A 6,677-nucleotide genomic window follows, 5' to 3' on the forward strand; every position below is an offset into this window, starting at 1 on the left:
TCTTCCTGGAGAGCTGGAAATGTGCTACATCTTGATTTGGGGGTACCGACACGGTGCTTATGTACACGCATACACATTGAATTGACACTTAAGGTGTACACACTTCACTCTGTGTAAGCCACACCAAGGTTTCAAAAGTACCGGGCCGGAGCATGGGGAAGAGGGCGTTCCCAGAGAAAAGCCCGGATACTGTCACCGAAAGAAGAGTGGATGGATGTTCCTTATGTCAATATATGGGTATGTACATGTCACACGTAGAGGACTTTTAACGTAATGTGGACATCACAGTGTACCCTCTTATGTCTAGTGTTTGCTCGACAAATCTTGGGTCTTTTCCTACAAAAACAACTGCTTTATGCCGCAGATTTCATTTCAGAAGTGCTTTATTAGGCAAATGAGCTTGTCTCTTCAGCACTGCTTGCAGGGAGGGGCACCCCAGAATCCTGCTGGGGATCAGCCCCCCCCCCCCCCAAACAGCCCGTTGCCTGCAGAGGGCTGGTGCTTACATGGTCAAGGACCTCAGGCCTTGCTGTGAACATTGGCTTTGCACCCCCACCCCCACCCCACCCCGCTCTCTCTCCTCTAGAAGTGTTTGCCTCTCTCTTTGGACTCCGATTTCCCCTCTCTCAAATGCACCCAGCTAAAGGGGATGCATTACCTAAGCTAGGTTGGTAGTGATGGTAGCTTCTAGGGGGCCTCTTTGCACAGCAAGATACCTTATTTTCTCTTTATAGCGAAAACAGCGATACTTCAAAAGAGTCTCTCCCAAAATGCAGGGGAATGGTTGGCATGGGACCCGGGCTCCAGATCTCATCCTCCCGCTGGCCTCCTGTGGTTCCTTGGGCATCTGATTACCTCTCCGCACCTTACGTTATCCCTTCTTGTGGAGAGGATAGCAGAAGAGAGGATTTGAATGCCCTGGACACAGTAGGAGTTTTATATGTGTTGGTTACTACAGAATGGCCCAGTGGGCAGCCTTGGGAGGGCGGGAGAAGTGGAAGGGGGCGTTCCCAGCTGGGGACAGAGGGTTCCTCTGTCCTCTGGCTCTGGCCCACCTTGGTGTCCTCTTCTTCAGTCCCCGTTGTCTGATTTTCTCTCCTTTTTATTCTTTCTGCCCAAGGCATCTTTTCTTTGCAAGGAAGGGACCTTGGGTTAGGTCCCTAGAGTTAGGCTGCAAGGCAGCTGCCTAACACACAGGTCTGATCTTGAAGATACCTGAGGATAGCTCCCCCAGAAATCCCCTCTGCTACCCTGGGGCCTGCTGGTGACCCACCTTTTGTCTGTGCTCTGACTCAGGAGGCCCAGCTGCCTGGAAGTCAGAGAGATGTGAGTTCCACCATGGCTGGAAGGGGCTTCCCTTCTGAGGGCGCTCTGTTTCTGAGTGGGGAGAAGTGGCCCACACTGTGCTGGCAGGGTTGGGGGGCTGTGTCCGTTTGTTTGGGCTGTCAAACCAGGTACCATGGGCAGGGGCACTTAAACAACTGAAATTAATTTTCTCACGGTTCTGGGAGCTCAAGGGTGTCGGCAGGGTTGGTTTCTTCTGATCTCCCCACGGTTTGCAATTGGCAGTCTTCTTGTGTCTTCCCATTGTCTTCCCTTGGTGCCTGTCTGTATCCTACTGGCCTCCTAGAAGGCCTACCTAGTACGGCCTCAGTGTTCTCTTGACTGCCTCCTGAAAGACTGTCTCCAAATACAGTCACATTCCCAGGTGCAGGGGTTAGGACTCAAACAGATGCATTTGGCAGACACAGTTCTGCCCATGACAGAGAACTTGAACAGAAGCAGCTCCTCTGCCCATCACTCATCATCCTAGTTTCCTTGCTTTAGGCCTTGGAAAATTTTGAGCTTTCAGAGTTCCCTCTCACCCTCGCTTCAGCAGCATGCACCCTAAAACTGGAACGACACAGAGGAGACTAGCATGGCCTTGCACAGGGATGACAAGCCAATTGACGAAGCTTTCCGTATTTTTTTTTTAAATATTTTATTTATTTATTTGACAGTGAGAGATCACAAGTAGGCAGAGAGGCGGGCAGAGAGAGAGGAAGGGAAGCAGGCTACCTGCTGAGCAGAAAGCCCGATCTGGGGCTTGATCCCAGGACCCTGAGATCATGACCTGAACCGAAGGCAGCGGCTTAACCCACTGAGCCACCCAGGCGCCCCACCGTATTTTTTTTTTTTTTAAAGATTTTATTTATTTATTTGACAGACAGATCACAAATAGGCAGAGAGGCAGGCAGAGAGAGAGGAGGAGGAAGCAGGCTCCCTGTTGAGCAGAGAGCCCAATATGGGGCTCAATCCCAGGACCCTGGGATCATGAGCCGAGCCCAAAGCAGAAGTTTTAGCCCACTGAGCCACCCAGGCGCCCCCTTTTTTTTTTTTTTTTAAAGGTTCTATTTATTTATTTGAGAGAGAGCATGAGAGGAGAGAGGTCAGGGGAGAAGCAGACTCCCTGCTGAGCAGGGAGCCCGATGTGGGACTCAATCCCAGGATCATGACCTGAGCTGAAAGCAGTCACTTAAACAACTGAGCCACCCAGGCACCTGCTTTCCATATTTCAAGAAAAAACTCCCCCCGCAAATGGGTTCATGTGTAGGGCGGAGGTGGCTGGCTTGAGGTTTGCCATGGGCACCAGGCAGGACAACGACCCAGGAAGGAAGCTCCCCGGCCATGGCAGGTGTCCAGGCCATTGTAGAGCACCATGCGTGCCCCCAGGGCTGATCCCGGGCCCAGCCATTTCCTGCAGGGTCTCTGTAAACCCGACTTTGCCACGTTGCCGGCCTCCCGAGGTCTGTCCATTTCCTACTCGCTTGGCTGCCCGGCGTGGGTGTGGGGCATAGGGGGCAGATGGGCAGACTGGCAGACAGCCCCACGGAGCAGGGTGAGATGGCAGGGGTTTGAAGCTAATCTCATTAGCGGCCACATCCTGTATCTCCAGAGGCTTTTCTCCACCCCCGCGGCCCGCAGCTTGGTGCCCACTCCTGGGCAGAAGGCAGACAGAGCAGGAGCTGGGCCCAGGGTTGGCACTGATCTCTGGACCTCAGAGATGCTGCCATGGCCATTTCTCACCATCCAGGACAGGTCCCTCCTCTGACTCACTCGGTGCTGGGGGCAAGAAATTTGAGTCTCTACAAAACCCTTTCCTCTGGATGTGAAATGGGCCATACTGCAGGGTCCCATGACTAAAAAGGCCTCTCAGACTCTACAGTGATTTCTGCGCTAGGAACACATGTGTGCCCGGTTATGCTTCCGCTGAAGCATGGAGGGCTTGTAGCCTGACATGGGACCTGGGGCGGGGAGAGGGGTGGGCGACGGGGTCAGGGCCAGGGCCAGGTGGAAACAGTCAGAGATTATTAGAATATTCTGGAACAGGAGGATTGACCAATAGAGTTTTGGGGGCAGAGGATATGGAGAGAGAAAGCCACCCACCTGTGGGGTTTGCCTCTCTTAGTTGTGTGTAGGAGCTGAGAAACTTGGGAATTCGCCCAGAGTTCTAATCATAGGCTTTTAATCTATGTTGATGCATATACAGCAAGATTTTCTTTTTGGGTGAGGTCTTGTACAAAAGAAAGCATACCACCTCATTTGATCATCATATAATAAGAACAGAGACATCTGTCATGTTTCCGTTTTTACCCAGGCCACCAGGAAGCTCTGGGTAAGATCTAGGGTTTAGTTCCTATACCTTCTGGATCTCTTGTTTCTGACACGCTTCCCTCTTCCTTTCTCTTCATTAATATTTGTCATTTAAATTACATAAAAACACTAAAATTAAAGGAGATAGGACACATGCCCGGCTCCCTCTGTATGGAATCGGGAATATGATTAAGTATTGAGATGTGTTTGTGTATGGGAGGGGAGTGATGCCTGACCGTTTATACTTAGGGACAGCTTTCATGATCTGTCATCTGATTTTATTTAACACCCCCTATTATGCGCCAAGGGCCGTTGCCGTGCTTTACAAATATCAATTCAGGTGATCTTGGGAACAACCCTGGGACATGCGTGCCGTTATCAGCCCCATTTTGTAGATGAAGAAACGGAAGGAGATGAAAATGAAGGAACTGGCCAGAGTCATGTGGCTATTAGACGACAAGCCGGGATCTGAATCTGGGACCCATGCTCTAGGCCAGTGCTTTGGGACTTGGCCGTGCTGATGGTGGCACCACCAGCCACGTTTGGCTGCCGAGTACGTGGCCTGTGGCTTGTATGACTGAGGAACGGGATTAAATCAATTTCAGAATCCGTGTGGCGACTGATGCCTGTATCAGTCAGCGCCGCTGTCCAGCGCTACGCTCTGCCGCGTCTCCCCCGACTCCTAATGCTGCTGTGAAGGCCGTCTGGGGCAGCACAATCCGCAGTCAGAGCCGAAAGCCTGAATTCCTCCCCCACCCTCTCTCCCTCCTCTTCCTTCTTCTTCATAGATAACACTTTCTGAACACTTAGATTCTCACTTAGTTTCCCCCCAACTCCTTGGATGTACGCACTTTTCCTAATATACCTGTTTAACAGAATAGAGGACTGGCCTCAGAGAAATAATTGTGCAGCCAGTAAGTAGCTGTGGTCAGAATTGGTTCCCAAGTTTGAATGACTCTAAAGCCACATTTTCTTCCTTTCTTTTTCTTCTCCCCCCATCTCTTCCTTCTTTTTTTTTTTTTTTTAAAGATTTTATTTATCTATTTGACAGAGAGAGATCCCAAGTAGGCAGAGCAGCAGACAGAGAGAGAGGGGAAGCAGGCTTCCCGCTGAGCAGAGAGCCCGATGCGGGGCTCGATCCCAGGACCCTGGGATCATGACCTGAGCCAAAGGCAGCGGCTTAACCCACTGAGCCACCCAGGCGCCCCTCTTCCCCCACTCCCTCCCTCTCTTTCTCTCTTTCCCTACCTTTTTTTTTTTTTTTTAAAGTAAAATGTACTCCCCTTCTGACATGCCTATCAGTTCCCTCCAAGAGGGAAGAGAGACTTGTCGACCAGCGTCAGCATTTCTGAAGGAAGGAGAGAGGAAGACAGAGGTGGTTGGCAGAGGCGGGTGCAGTGCTGGGTCAGCACAGGCTGGGGACAGCTGGGGAGGAGAACGTGCATCAGGGCGAGGGCTTGGAGGGCGTCAAGAAACAGTCAGAGAACAACCAACCCCCTCTAGGTGCTGCGCAGAGAGCCTAGGACCAGCCCCAGGTTCACCAAGAGCTCTCTGCCACTGGGAGAGGGGTCAGAACGGGATCCCTTCGTTTCCTCATCTGTCAAATGGGGGCAAGAATGATTCCATAGGACAGTGTCTGAGAACACACGGGGCCGATGGGACGATGCTGGCCTTTCCCGCCTCAGAACTGGTCTCTGGGGTCAGAGCTCCCGGGAGACCTCGCAGGGGAGACTCACAGAGCTGTCTCCGCTGTGGGCGAAGGGAAGGCAGACAGCTTGCTAGCTGAGGGGTCGGGGTGGGCGGTGGGGGCCGCGGCGAGTGCATGGCTGTCAGCTGAGATCACTGGCTCCTCTCTTCCAGCTGCCTGGAGATATTATGAAGTTGCAGAGAAGGGGAGAGGAAGCTCGAGCTTGGGGGCCTCTTTGGGGGGCTAGGGAGCGGAGCAGAGAAGGAGGACGTTAATGAAAAAAACATTCCTCGTTCAAGGTGACTGAAAGGTTTTGAGGCTGGTTGGGTCAGGGTCTGGCTGTCCCCCAGATGTGAAGGAGCCAGGCTTGGGACAGCTGCTGAGGGCGAGGCTAGTGCAAGCCCAGCCTACTGACCCTCCTGGGGCTGCCGACCTCCCAAGACCCCTGACTCCGGACAGACACCTGAGAAGGGGCAGCTGTGAGGTCCGGGGACCAGAACATCTGGACCCACGCGGCTGGTCCTGCCCGTGCTCTTCCTCCCACTTCGCAGATTCCGCCCTCCTTACTGCCTGTCTCTGGACTACGCGTGGGCACAGGGAGGTGGAGATCTGCTGGAAGCTTCCAGCCTGACCTAGAGGGATGACACAGTCTGGGCCCAGCCTGAGAAATGGAGGAATCTGCCGAGACAGGAAGCCCGAGATCGGTTTCTTGGGGCAACTCCTAACTCAACTCTTAACTCTGCCCCTAGGTAATTTCTAGAATGGCCTAGACTGACACAGAACACACCATGTCTGTCAAGCATCTGAAGAAGGGCCCCTCCCGTGAGAGAAAACCAGCTTTCACAGCCAGAGCCTGTCCTTGAACGGACCCCTTGGAGAGGGCTTCCCGTTTCATGGCTGGGGAACCGGAGTTCAGAAAGGTGAGGACAAGACTGCAGGCCTCCACCCCCCGACCGAGGGGTGGGGCCGACACCAGATTTCAGATCCCAGCCAAGGAGCCCTTTGTCGTGTATGCCACCTCTGCCCACTTTCTTCTAGATGCTGGGGAAACTTCAGGAGGCCCAGGGGCACCACAGGAATAGATCAAAGCCCATGAAACCAAGAATAGGCCCCGCATCACGGTGGGACCCCCGCTCCCTCCTAAAAGCCTGGTTTCATCATGAGTGGCTGTCATCCCTCCAGCAGGAAAAGGGGCCCCCACAGTGTGTTTTAGGGTCACACAGAGCATACTTTATTCCCTTGAAAAAAGGTTTTCCTTGGGAGTGAGGCTCTGGTTGGCTCTGCGGACAGATGCACCTCTCACCCCTGTGAGTCCTTGCCTGACCAGACCAGCGTTTGTCAGGGCGCAGCGGCTTGA

The 6,677-nt window shown here is 53.0% G+C and overlaps 1 non-coding gene across 1 annotated transcript; it reads left to right on the top strand.

Annotated features, from left to right (window-relative positions):
* Positions 1–1,867: 1,867 nt before the first annotated feature.
* Positions 1,868–1,969, top strand: LOC132008280 (U6 spliceosomal RNA). The gene has a single exon (XR_009401583.1). It is a non-coding gene; the product is annotated as a U6 spliceosomal RNA (small nuclear RNA).
* The last annotated feature ends 4,708 nt before the right edge of the window (positions 1,970–6,677 follow it).

Source organism: Mustela nigripes, unplaced genomic scaffold (genome assembly GCF_022355385.1).
Source record: "Mustela nigripes isolate SB6536 unplaced genomic scaffold, MUSNIG.SB6536 HiC_scaffold_76, whole genome shotgun sequence".
Lineage (NCBI taxonomy): Eukaryota > Metazoa > Chordata > Mammalia > Carnivora > Mustelidae > Mustela > Mustela nigripes.